The 14873-nt window shown below is 40.5% G+C and overlaps 1 long non-coding RNA gene across 2 annotated transcripts in view; it reads right to left on the reverse strand.

Annotated features, from left to right (window-relative positions):
• LOC107400960 (uncharacterized) overlaps positions 1-14873 on the reverse strand; it is a 539198-nt gene that overhangs the window by 68926 nt on the left and 455399 nt on the right. The gene's annotated exons all lie outside the window — the stretch shown is intronic.

Consider the following 14873-nt stretch of genomic DNA (forward strand, 5'->3'; position numbering starts at 1 on the left):
AAAATGCGGATTTTAAGATCCTCTAGAAACCAGTGCCAAGAACAAACTTGATGTGCAGGGAACTTAGAGGAGCACTTGCCGGTGAAAGAAAATGAGGAAGAAGTCAGAGAAGTAGCCAGGAATTGTCTCCCCGCCCCTCACCCCAAGGAGAGAAGGAAGGAAGATCAGAAGAACTTAGTTTTCTCTCCCTCTCCATTTCCTCCCCCCCTCCCGCCCTCCACCCTCTGATACTGGATCTTTCTATATTAGCTTGAGTTAGCCCCAGACTCACAATATTTCTGCCTCAGCTCTGAGTGCTAGGATTAAGGACATGAGCCACCATGCTCAGCAGCTAGGTTGTACATCCCGGAGTCTCCATAACCTTCCAAAACAATGCTACCACCTAGGAACAACAGGAGCCTTTGAGGGACATTTTTACATTCAAGTCACAGCACTGCTTTTTGTCAACTCTTACGTGATTTTCACTGTTATAGTCTTGTGCTTGTGTAAGAATCTGAGGAGACCAGTGGACTTCTTTCATACAATGCACATATGCCAATAAAGAAAAGGGGTACAGCCCTAGAGGTCTGGGACCCTCTACTGTCAGTCAATGACAGCAGATGCAAGGCTCCCCAGCACATCAGCTGTGTTCAGTTTATAAAGCTACTGGTCTACGTGATTGTAAAGGGTCCTACAGTTCTTAGACTATACACATCTGTGTTATGAAGGTGACCAAATGGTTAGTCTTGTGAAAATGGTATACTTTAGTTTGACACATGAAATCACCATTAACAAAATTAGACTGATTGGAGACACACATTTAAATAACAGGTATATGGGGGTGGCAAGTTTGATTTTATTCTTTCTTTTTATATCCACGATGTGTCTACATTCAGGATTGAAATATGAAAGCTTTAAGTAGATTTTATTTACATCTTAACAATTTCCCATTCAGTATTTTAAACTTAATATTATGGTATAATTATAGGTCCAGGCCTGTAAATGCCCATTACCCTACACTTGGCTTTCTTTTCCTTAGTTAATGTTTATTTAAGACATCCTTCTCTTAGGATATGAACATGTTCCCTCTTGCTCTCCTGAATCTCACTAATGTCACAACCTCACCAAGACAGACAAAAGGGGAAAGGGACACATGAATACTCAGTGACCACATTCAGTTCACTCTCAGGAAGATGTTACATGACATACCACACTCATCACACACCCGGGGTGAGCTTCACAGCCTACCTGCACACAATGGGCAAATCAGTTACAGTGTAGAAACTAACTCTTTCTTCTTAGCACTGAATGCCTCCCATCACTCAGTCTCCAAAGTACTTGCCCAGCCCTGCAGCCTCAGCTCTCCATTTTCTTTCCTGTGGAGGTTAGTGCCAACACTTCAACCTGGTATTTTTTTCATGAGTTTAAAGAACATGGCAAGTGACAGAGGTCTGGAAGAATATATTTCTTCCAAAGCTGGTGACCAATTAGTTGCTTGCCACTGACTGTCATTTCCGAGCTGTGAGGGCTGCATTCTTGTAGCCTGGTGATAGACACACTGTTTATTTTCCACTTTACAGTCTTCGTCAATACTCGGAGTCCCACACCGCTGCCTTTAATGCTGCTCTTCTGGATAGCTTGTGACAGGGGACAAGATAAAAGGTATGTGAGTGCAAACTGGCAGCTGTGAGCAAACTTATCTGGGGTGCACAGCGGAGAGAATGGCTATTTTAGTACCCCACCTTTTATTTTAATGCTTCCAAATGAAATCATGGAAAACACCAAGTCCACAATGTTAATGCTCAGACATAAGCACTGTGGCTAAAGACTTTCTGAGAGTTATTAAGCTGTTGACAAGATGAGAATCAGACACATCCACTGCTAGGTCCGTAATTGTCTTTCATCTAGGAGCAAGCCACCCCCAACTTTTATGATTCATCATATTTATTTTTTGTTTCCTCAAGCAACATCTTTTATTAGTTGCACACTCACTGCAGAAATTTAATTTCTGCCAGAGAACAACAAAGCCGTTGATTATTATTATTGAGAATCTGGTACAACATCGAGTGAAATAAAATCTATAAGGCATTAAAATGACAGATTAGGCAAGAGCTGTATTCATTTACAAGTGTTAGAACATCATGCTAATGCCTCGCAAGCACAACATAAAATGAAAATCATCTCTTTCATGCTGCTTTAGGGAGGAACGACGTGAAGCTCCCAGGAACACAAGCCTGAGCTGAGAAACAAGCAATGTCCTTTTGTAGTTTGCTTATAGCGCCCTTGACCAACACAAATAAAAACACTCCTCTTACTCACACAGCCAGAAAGCTCTTATCCTTCATCATCCCAAACTAAACAGTGCTAATCCTGGTAGGATTTATGTTTTCATGAGCATCTTCTTGTTTTTAATGGAGAGTAACTCTGCACTCATCAGGCAAGTTCAATTCTTTATAGGGCAACTTAGAAACCCCAGAGAAAGTGGAAAACAGGGCCCTGAAGTAAGTGAGTCAGATTAATTATTTGTAAATAACCCTCTTCCCCATAATTTATGCATACCCAATCACTCTAGGCTGATTAACCCCCATTTGAGACACAATATCTGTGCTTTTATATCATGTGTTGCAGCTTAAGATAGGTAAGAACAGTCAAACGACGAGGCTACTGGGTTAAACATGTGAACATCAGACTAGGGTTTTTCTTAAGAGAACACCATCATTTCTGTCACAATGTTTCAAACAATCTCAAGACCAGATTATCTAAAACTGTTAGGATAGACAAATGATCTCTGATTAAAGTAATACAAGCCCCTCAGAAAGGTCTTCATGAGCTTCATGTCTCTTTACATCATGAAGAAGAAGCATGTAAAACAGGGTATAGCAAATTCCATCAGTATAGTTAGCTTTCATAAGTATTTCAATAAAGGAAATATATGTAGATCAATTTACTTTTTAACATTATTAATAAAATATGATGCTCACGTATTTTCTATATAAATATATATGTTTAAATAAGCTTATAAAATAGACATATGTACTTTACTATAATAATGTTAACTATATGTATAATTATCCCTAGGTCATACAAATACATAAATGAAATTTATGAGTCAAATATTTAGAGTTTGACTTCAGATTCATTCATTATTTAATTAGCAGAAGGCAGCATCAGGTGTCAAGGGCATCCCTTCTTCAAACCAATGGAGGATAATCTTGACAAGTTTGACTTCTTGTGTCTGCTATAGCTGGTGACTAAATGATAAGGATTGTGGAAGAGAATCTGTTAAATGGCTGCTCTTAACACAGTGGATGACAGAGTGAACCACGAAAGAAGGTAGGCAGGTCAGCTTTCACCAGGGAGACATCAGATACCATTTGCTTTCTCATATGCTATGGAGGATGCACACACAAGATAGATTAAATTAGTGTGTCACACACAAATCTTAGAGCACATGGAATATTTCCACTCATTCTCTATTTAAGAAAGCATATTTTTTTTTTTTTTTTTTTTTTTTTGGTTTTTCGAGACAGGGTTTCTCTGTGTAGATTTGCGCCTTTCCTGGAACTCACTTGGTAGCCCAGGCTGGCCTCGAACTCACAAAGATCCACCTGCCTCTGCCTCCCGAGTGCTGGGATTAAAGGCGTGCGCCACCACCGCCCGGCCAGCATATTTTAATATAAGTCAATGGCACAGAAACCTTGCTTGCTATGGTTTATTAAAAATACAAAAAGATAACCATAGAACATCTAGTGATACTTGTCAACACATTATTGGTGGTGCTTTGTGGTAACTGAGGTGAGGAAGTGCTATCAGAGAAGGATGATACAGTCAGGACCTATCTTTCAGTCGAGCTGTACAATCCTGGACAGTTTACTTTCATCTCTAAGACAGTGGTTTTAGAAAGAAGGGATTTTTAAAGAGGACCTACCCTAAGATACCTCACTGGTATTCTGAAAGCTAATTAAGATCATATGATGTGGGAAAAGTAAAGAGAAAAGCTAAGGTAGAGATAACACTAAAAAAATAACCATCATTCTTGGTTGGCCTTGCATCAGAATTCCTTCCCTTACTAGACTAACACTTCCTAAACCATCTCTCACTATGAACAATGAATAATGGAATGGAGTATTTCCTGAACTTATGAGCAAGTGCTTTGAGGATTATGGATGCAGTGGATCCTGTGTGAAGAAGCAAAGACTGAATGAGCAAAGATTTGGTGACTTACAAATCTTAGAGCTTGTGTACAAGTCTGGGAATTGTGAAAGGTAAGGACATTGGTATGGGAGATAGACCATATTCCAGGCATATGGTGGCACCTAAAGCTTTAATGAAGAGAAATCCATCCACTGAGGTAAGAAGAAAACAAATGAAAATACATGAATTTGAGGTTTGGCATTCTCTCCACTGTCTGGCTGCTAATTTTTTGAACTTCACCCAGGCTGCATGTCCAACAGACCACATGGTGATTGCTAAATTGCTCAATGACCACAAGCTACAATCATGAGGAAATATTCATGAAAATTAACATCCCATTTAATACTTACCACATTTCCAGCCAATACTTTGTGTACCAGAAAGTCCTCGAACTGGCTCCAAAACTTTTCAATTCCTGACAAATGCACTGGCCTCTCTCCCAGGAGCTGGGCAGCAATCTGTGCTCTCTGTGAGAGGATGGTGGTGGCACTGGTGCTGGTGGAAGACAGACTTCTTCCCAAGTGATCACAAGACCAGTGATCTTGGGACATCCTCAGGTACCAGGGTCTCCTATTGTAATGGCTGGAGGCAGCATCTTAATTGCCTCCCATCTTAGGTAATCAAAGCTGGAACTTGGATCAGCAGCAAATATTTGATAAATTTTGTTAAATAGGAGAAGATCATATTTGCTTTTAACGTATAATGGCATTTATAGGAACAAATTGTCAATTATAGACCCTTTAAAATTTCCTTAAAAACAGAAGAAATAATACCCATTAGATGAGTAGTAGACAGATTTCTAAGCGGTCTTATAAAATAAAAAACACAGAGCCAAATATAGGAATGAAAGCCTTAGAGATCCGGGAAGTAGGAATAGCCACCAGCTAGCCTTACCTCACCACACCGCAGCTTCCAAAGTGTGTTACTTCCTTTCTACCTGTACCTTTATTGCCTTGCTGTTCTACCCTTTCATTGACTCTCAACCCAGCTACCTCACTTCCTTATCAATGTCTGTCTGTACAGACCTCCAAGTCTCTATGGTTGGCACTGGGATTAAAGGCATGTGTCACCACACTTGTCTCTGTTCCCTAGTATGACTTTGAACACACAGAGCCCCCGCCTGCCAGGTGATCTGATTAAGGTTGTGTGCTACCACTGCCTGACTTCTGTGTTTGCTTAAAATGGCTTGCTGTTCCCTCTGATCTCCAGGCAAACTTTATTTATTAATATACAAATAAAATATCACCACAATGACTCTTGTCTTCTTAGGAGCTTGCCATACTATTAACATAAACGAAGAGTCTATCCTGTTGTGTTGGTGTTATTTATGCTTGTATGCTCAGCTTCTATATGCCTACCTATTCTGCCTCCTCCTCATGGAAAGTTACTTTCCTTCACTACCCTAAGAAGGTATAACTGTCTGTATTCTTTAAACATTTTCAAAATTCATTTTTGTACATACCATGTAAACGTGGGTTTTCCAGGAAGGCTAAACACACTCAAATTTCTGCTGACTCAGGCCCGATTTTCTTTAGGCCATGTTATTTGGGGGCTTGCACAAATGATTACTTTCGATGATTAAAGTGCAGGGCTATCTATGTTTTGAGCTCCTCAGAGTTTCTTTTAGGTCCAGCTTGGTCTTTACATACTGTGTCTTCATCCCACCTGTGGATGATCATGGTAGTGGACTATAAACTTGGAAGTATACAAAGCTACCAAACACCCATGGTGGACAAGCATAAAAACCAATCCAACATAGCATAACTGAAAGAAGATTCAACCGGGAGCAGAAGAATTTTGTTTGGCTCCTACATCTGGAATTAACAATGTGACTGAGACCTGCAAAGTCATGGCTTTCTTTGTTGTCACTTGATACAGAAGTATTTACACTAGATGATTTTCAAGGTCCACTTCATTCCTAAATCTCAAGTAGAATCTTTTCACTATCTGAAGAAAATTCATCTTTAGAATGTCGGGTCACTCTACTCCATGAGGGCATCATTTTGGTACCACCAGTGTTGGAGCACCACACTGATGGATGTCCCAACACATGGTTAACTGAGTGTTCAGCATCAAACCCCCCACCCCCACCTTTACGTTGTTATTGCTGTTTCTTAGACAGCTCTATGAACATTGCCAAGAGTTTCTTCCTCTCTTTCTTATCCTCATGGTCCCCTTTCTAAAGATGTTTGTAAAGTAAGGACTCTCCGAGGGGCCTCTACGCAGTATCACTGTGATTGCAAGTCTGTGCACAAGAGATCCTTGGGAGCCTATGAGGACCTTGCTTTTGGAATAGCGTGGTTCCTGACACTGGGCATCATGACTCTCCTGGGCTCCACTACAGTAGAGCGCCATTTTTAAAGGAGGCACCTAAGAGAACCATGCCATTCAGGTAAGCACACGTGCAGCATTCTGGGCCCATCAGATAAGCAACAAAGAGAGTTCTAAGGCACACTCCACACATCATCCTTTAGCAGCACTATAATATGGGCTCTAAAATCCTACAATCCGTCTCCTTAGACTTCAGCCCAATGCTTGATTTGATCTGATTTACTTTACGAAAAATGACTCATTTGGTGATCTCCAGCCTAGAATATGCTATGAGACATTCCCAGAGCAACTCCAAGGGGGTTAGAATAAGCAGTGAGTGTTCTTATGAGGTGTTCTGACGCAACCAGACTACAAAGGAACTGTAAGAGCCAGTTCCACTGATGTAAATAAATCAAAGGCAAGTGTTTTTCTGAAAAAAAGAAAGAAAGAAAGAAAGAAAGAAAGAAAGAAAGAAAGAAAGAAAGAAAGAAAGAAAGAAAGAAAGAAAGAAAGAGGAAAAAGCCTGCTTGAGTCCCTGTAGCTCCCTTTAATTTGTTTCAAAGGATTTTAGAATTTCCCAGTTTCTAACCTCAAGCCCCAGGACCTACCTGCTTTATTTGTGAATGCAGGCCTCTTCCCATCCCTGTGGGGAGCCAACCCAGTGGAGTGGCTAGGACAATAAACGAGGGAGGCAAAGACAAAAGTTCTGAGCCCACTTTCTGCTTTTCATCTGTACACGTTTGTGCAAATCTGTGAAACTCTTGGCACCTTAGTTGTATCATCTGGAAAATGTGCTAACAGTGTCTATCCCATGTCATTCCATAAGAGTTACACATAATCCTTATACACCAAAAGCTCTTAACTTGTAGGGATTTATTGTCTCTATACACTATAGTTACCTTTCCAATTGTTTAAGGCAGGGCTTCTTCAAGCTTTTCCACTTTTCATGTGGTAATATTTTTACACAGCATTAAATATGTAAGTATACAAAATAGGTAATGCAAGTCAAGGATTTACTGATAAATCAAGATTGTGTTTGAAAACAACTCTTTGTCATCATACATAAGGATTTTATCACTTATTAAAGTCAAAAATAGATTTGCATACTAACGAGATTGATAAACTTGTTGGGTTTTCAAATCAAATCTTATAAGTGTTTGGTACTTTGGCCATCGAGCATCTACAGACTTGTTCCAAGTTCATTGGCAGTTTGGGTTTAGAATCACCAAAGTTGAAAATTCCACTTCACATAAACATGTAATACAAAATGGCAGAAGTATGTTTAGGCCATTTTAGATATTGTTGGAAATTCTGTCCAAATCCCAAGCCAAAATTCATTTAATTTTTTTTTGAAACTCAAGTCAGCAACTCAAATAGCAAATTTTAAAATCAAACACTAACCCAATGTAGTCCAAACACTAATAATGACATGGTGAGGAAATGATAGTAAGAAAATATTAAAAGTCTATACGAGCAGGAAGTTTTCTTCCATAAAACAGTGCAGTTCACAGCACACTGCAGTCTCAAATCTTAGGCACACGGATGGTCCTTATTGGCATGGCATACACAGTGGACTGTACTGCTGTGTGTTCAGAACCAGGGCTGAGACATGCACCATGGGTGATCGCTGCGAGAAACACCCAGATTCATCACATGTTTGAAATGGAATGTTTTGGTTGTTGCATGTTCAGATATCTCATACTGTTGTCAAATACTTTACAGTGCCCCCACCATTCAGTTAGATGACCCCATATGTGGTCATGCCCCACAGTTGACAAATCCTGCATTTAAGACACTGAGCACGTCATATTTACATGTGAATTACAACCAGTTGTGTCTAGTTTGGAAAGAAACACCATAGGCTCCTGTCGATGTGACATGTCTCATGTGATAGGTAGCGACCCAGCACTATGATCAAAGATGAGCTCACTGGAGGAGATAATGGCATTAGGGCTCTCTACACTCCCCCACAGTTAGTTCCTGCTCTCAGGAAAATATTAATTGTAAATGTTTTCAATTAATGATATAAGAATGCTGAAAGATTCTTGGGACAGGGTGGGAGGTGGGGGTGTGGGGAAGGCTTTCACACACATGTAGTTTCCCCTATCAGGCTCCCTGATGATAATTGTCAGGCTGGGTAGGGGCCAAGGACAGAGATTTCAGAAGGCCTTAAGTCCTGGACAAAGTGGGAAGAAAAGAATGAAATGACCCCAAACAAACCTGGGACAGATATGCAGTGGAGATTGTATTAACTGTTTCTGCTTTACTGCATGGAAACACCTGACGGAAACAACAGAAAGGAAGGAAGATTTATTTTGGCTCCTGGTTTTAGTACATCATGACATGAAAGGCATGGTGGATCAGCTTCATTTAATGGTGGTAGAGCGTATGGCGGAAGCTGCTCCCAGGACCAGGAAGCAGGGAGGAAGGCAGGAAAGAGTGGAAATAACACACCAAAGCTAGACTGTGCCTTGTCAAATGCTAGAATAATGCCACTAGCTGGGATCCAAGCTCTAAATAACAAGCCTGTGAGGAACGCTTCAGATTCAAACCACAGCAGAGACTATGTTGATTCGCTAAAGCTCCCTTGTGGAGAACAGGCTCTGCAGAACTCTGGCCTGACAGAGCCACAGAGGGCAGTGGCCACATCCTCCAGGTCAGAATCTGGCTTGGAATGCTAGTTCTGTCACTTTTTAGCCATTCATACACAGTTTGCCAAGATGTACAATGGAAAGAACGTTCCTCATAGCGCAGGGTCCGGTGATCTCTGGCACGGTACTGGTGTGTAGTAGGTGAGATGTCTCTGCAAACCTGTCTAGAGCGTCAGCTGCTATACTGTTTCAAATAAGATTCTGTAACCGTGGTCTTCAGTCAGCTCAATAAACTACCAATCAAAAACCATTTGCTAGATCTCCCCTCCAGGGCTGTGGGGAGACAGAGCCCCCAACAGTCCTCTGTAAGACAGCTCCTCTTTGTTTTGCTTCCTTTGCTTTAGATGTCTGCTAGAGTCTTTTCTAATCCCTGCAAAAGCTACTAAACAGCATCGTTTTCTTTATAATTTAAAATGTACAAAATTACTAAGCCTGGGGTAATGGCTCTGGATACAAAGTGCTCTCAGCACAAGCATGATGACCTGAGTTCAGATCCCTCACCCCATAAAAAGACAAGGACAGATGACCCACACCTGTAACCTTAGTGCTGAGGGACAGGTGGGGACCAGCAGCTGTCTGGAGCTTGCTGGTTGGCCAGCCTAACTGAATTAGTGAGTTCTAGTTCAGTGAAAGACCCCGTGTCAAAAGATAGAGATGGGGCTAATGAGATGGTGAGTAGGGCAAAGACATCAGACATACTGAGTTCCATCGTGGGGACCCACACAGTGAGGAGACAGCACTCACTCCAACTAGCTGTCCTCTAACCTCTACGCATGCACTGTGGGCACAAGGTGCAGGCACGCCAGTGCACACTCACATAAATATAAAACAATTTAAAATAATTTAGTAATGATTTTTAAATGGTATTGAGTAGACAAAATACATCTAATGTCAGTCTTACACACACACATGCACCCATACTGGCATACACACACAATATTTATTTTTTCTCCTATAACATAGCTATGAACTGGAAAAATAAATGTTAAGTGCAAAGGAGAAGCACATTAGGGACATACAGCATTGAGAAATAAAACTTCAGAAATGGCAGTGTAGGAGAGTTTTCTTTTTTCTTTTTTCAACCCCCCCACATCATATTTAGTTATTCCTTGAGAAAATTAATGATCTGAACTAGTGGAAATGTTAGCACTTTTTTTTGACACTTTCCCATACATACTCAGTCTATGTGCTGTCAAAGCTGGATATTATAAGAACAGGCTGTGAGAAAACACGCAGCAAATGTGCCTGCTGGAGGGAAGCACGTCCCTTCAGTGTCCACAGACTCAGAAAAGCATGTGATGGCCACTCTGCAGCGGATGCAGTTTGTGACTCAAGCAGTCTCTCAATAGACAGAAGTCTAAAGAGACAAAGGTCACACTTGCCACTTGCAATATTATCAATGAAGTCTCCACCTACTCCTCAGCCTGGAGAACCAGGAAGTGGAGACAGAACAAATGTCTGATCTCCTTTCCCTTGGTTTACCCTGCTCCCAAGTCATTCTTCCCAGAGTAGCAGTGTGGCTTAGTGGAATCATGGCAAAAGGCCTAAGGTTGTAAGGTGAACAAGGGTATGTATATCTTGGCCATAACCACATCCTGGCCCCTGACACAGGAATCAGACATGCTGTGCTTCTGTAGGGCTTGAAGGTAGGGTGAGATGCCCCCAGTACAGAAGCAAAGTCTGAAACTGCCACACACACACACACACACACACACACACACACACACACACACACACACATGCATGCACCCCATAAAGTCATGCATATGTAATGGGGTTATAGCAACTGTTGTTTTGGGTACCATTAGAGCATTGCTGCATTCCACCTGACTGATGGTACTCAATGTTTGTCTATGATTTTAGATGTCATTTATCATTTTAAAGTATAATAAGCTTAAACCAAATACTTTCTAAGTATAACATGGCCCAGAGACTGTCAAACACCATTATTGCACTGATGTGTTCATTATCTCCACATGACTTACAGTGGATTAGGTTAGACCATATGAAATCGCCACTTTTCTCCAACTCATATGATCAGATACCAGCAGTTTCATGTGGCTCAATTAATAGACATTCATGTTTTTCTGCTGTCCAAAAAGGTAAATGCTGTCAGAGTGGGGCTCTGCGTGCTCATACTGCACTCCTGGAGCTGGGAACAAGGGTATGACTTTGAGGAAGCTCTCAAATCTACTTACTGAACAAATGAATAAGTGAATTCTGATGACCACATTGAAAATCTATGTGTGCCAAGCATAATGCTCATAGTCATTAGGACTCTCCCTATCAGGGAGACTTTCAGTTCTTCTGAAAGTAAAGGGTTCAAATCAGAAGCTGTGAACTAACAGGCAAAAGCTGAAGCAGGATGACATGGGATGCAATGAGGGTGAAAGGGAAGTAGATGGTCTGAGTCTGATTGACAGGTGGGAGAGAAAAGGGGCTAATGTGTGCTTCCCATCAATGATGACATCAGTCCTGGAATCTAAAGAGTAAATGTAATGCCAGCGTAAGAGAAGAAGTAGGGATAATCATAAAAGCACAAAGAGATTTTGGACATTAGATATGTTCACCCATAGTTCCATCAACCAATGAGAAATAAAGAATGTCAGCCATTCATCATGACTTTGACTGGCTGGATTTTGGTTGTTATTATAGGATACAGATTTTGAGCCTCAATCGCAGGAACATTACAGTAATCCAGTGGTATAAAAATTAATCAGACAAAACTAACCAAGAAAATGAAGGCATTATATTCATAACATGGGAGTGGCTCTCTTAGGATAGAATGTGCTTTTCTATTGGCTCTTGTTCCCCTGGCATATTTACAGAAAATGAACTAAAGTTTAACCATTGTGTATTTCTTTACTATATTTACATTTAAAGACTGCTCCTACCCTTTATCCCTGTGTTTTAGGAACATAGGTTTTCTGAGTTGGTTGAGAAAAATTGCTACTTCTGGAACATTAGTTCTAGCAAAATAAGATAAACAGAAAGAACTCATTTCTGGGTAGAGACAAGTCTTTTGTAGATCCCATGGCTGACCTTACACAGACATGTAAGGTATGATTTTAGGCTCCATCATTGCTATCCTGGGAGAAGGGTATAATCTTGGGTAAACATCAATAAGACCACCTAGAAGGTGGTGGCATTGGAAATAGAACAGAGAATGCAATGGGAGGTGATTTGCCGTGCACCCCTGAATGCAGAATCTTTCTCTTTCCAGACACCTATGGGGAACGATCAGGTCACATCATCTCTGGCTTCATAACTGAAAACCATTTCCCTGTTTCTGCATTGTGATTATCCTAGCCTGGTAAGAAAAAAAAAAGCAACTGTCTTCCCAACCTTGTACTGCATTCAAGTGGATCCTTCCCTGGAAGAGCATCGGATGGTACAAAAAGCTGCTTCTTCATAAAGTAGCATCAACCCAGACCGAGTTGTTGGGGATGCAAGGCTACAAACTGTGGTGTTTCTATCATGATCAATTCAATGGGTATTTCATTTCCAGTGAAAATTCTGACCAGTTAAATTCAGCCTATACAAAGTACCTGGCTGAGAAACTGCAGCCTGCATTAAAATTACAATTAAATTGTTTTGCTGTGACAGAGGGAAAGGTTAAAATCCTATCCTGGCTGGACATTGTTTCTGTGATACTAGCCCTCTGCAAAGCTGCTATGTGGATGAGCCCAGGAATGATGTGAAATATTTCTAATACAAATTTTATTTTTATGTGAAACTATTCAAATGCTGCTGTACAACATGAACTACCTGAACCAAATCCAATCCTCAGGTCAATTCCTCCTTCCGAGTGCTCCTTAGATAACAAAGTCTTGTTCTGCGAATCTGTTCAATATATTAAAGTTGATTCACTCGGACAGTGTGTAAGATATAATACATTAATCTGGGCCATTTCAATTTCTGAGGCTGGGACTATAAAACCGGTGCGCTGCATATCTAATTTTTTCTGAATACCTGATTTATGCATCCTTCTGATGCTGAGTGTCGATGCTATGGTGGATGCGGCTGCTACATTAACAACTGGCTGCATCAGCACTCAAATCTTATCTTGTTAAATCAGACAAATGTAGCTCAATGAAAAGGAAGGAACAAATGCCTGGGATGGTTGAAAGGAGTGAATTTTAATCCTGTTTGTTAGGGGAATTTTGTGGTTTGTTCTGGATAACTAAGATGGGGGGGCTCAGACATTAGGTGCCATGATTTTTATTTTCATGTGATACATATAATGTACACAGAACACACATATGAAAATATATAACTTATGCAAATTAGCACACACCCTCCCAGCAGATCAGTGCTGCAAGGTGCGGTGTCTATATTTTACAGATACCATAAAATCTCTATTAGATAGACAATCTATAAAAAATGGGTCTCTTTTTAATATTTCCATTACCAGTATAAAAACTGCTCCTTTGTGCATAATTCTCTATATTTTTTCATCAAAAAGAAGTAACCATGAAGGCTAAATACCAGGAGGATGGAATAGCTTATCACAATCATTATAAATATGATGATTCCAGGAACTTTTGTGGCACAATGAATATTGCTACCATTCTACAGACAGACAGTATTCATTCTCATTGAAGGGAAACGTCCCTGTGTTTGCACAATCAACAAGCTTTATAAATGATCTGTATGCTATCCAAGGAAAAAAAGTTCCATCTTTGCATATAGCACAAATGGCCAAGGCATTTGTAAAAAAAAATGTAATATTCTTCAGAAATAAATTCTTAGAGAGGACTCTGTGATGCTAAGATGTATTTTAGGTCTCTTTTTCCTAAAACATCTATAGTGTTTAGTTTCAGAATCAGTCAAAAGCCCTCACCTACTCAAGACAATATGCTTAGAAGTATAGGACCAATGCAATACAGATGTAAAAATGCATTGGCTCTTAAAATATAAGAGCCAATCATAAAACAGAACAATTATAGAAGAGGCCATGCTGGAGCTGGAATTATTTAATTGGCTCAAAGATGAACTTGCTTCCTTAGTGACACTTTGAGAAGAAAGTATTTAAACATAAATCAGTTCTGCTTTCATTGGTTTCTCCCCTTCCTCGGTGTTTAATTATAGAAGGTGTATGTGTCAAAGATGGGAGGGGAAGAAAGCTTACAAACAACAGAGATGCTCACAGTCCCTCCTCCCTGTGGTGGCAGACTTTCTCGGCTGGCTATGTGTTGCTGTGACTTGCAAGCCCTGGTGACCACACTGACCACTACAGAGAAGTACAGGAGCTGCAGAAATGCTTCGAAGCACGTGTGAGAAATACAGCATTTTTTTTTCTAGGAGTTATCAAAGAGAAGCCCTTGCCAAATCTAGTCATTTTGCACACGAAGATATCCAGGCCAATAGTGGGGGCAAAAAACACCTTGGTCAAGTTCATAGCCAGGACAAGACCCAAGCCATCTGATATTCAATCCAAGGCTTCTCCATTGCATCATACTGCAAAAGCTTCTCACACTTTGTGCAGCCTCCACCTTTCCAATGACAGCCCCAAGCCAGAGCCCCTCCCTTTTGCCAAAACATATTCCCCAGACTTCTCATTAACACTAAAATTTGGACTTGATGTTTCCCAAAATGTCATGAAATCTCAGCTAGTATGAGCCATATCTTAATAGTAGTAAATTGTGAATTATGTCTGGGCAAGATTCAGAGAATAAAAACTTGAATTATTTAGCTCTTAAGGGAAGGAAATATCTTCATTATCCTCTTGAAGGAACA

The sequence above is a fragment of the Peromyscus maniculatus genome, chromosome 10, assembly GCF_049852395.1.
Source record: "Peromyscus maniculatus bairdii isolate BWxNUB_F1_BW_parent chromosome 10, HU_Pman_BW_mat_3.1, whole genome shotgun sequence".
Lineage (NCBI taxonomy): Eukaryota > Metazoa > Chordata > Mammalia > Rodentia > Cricetidae > Peromyscus > Peromyscus maniculatus.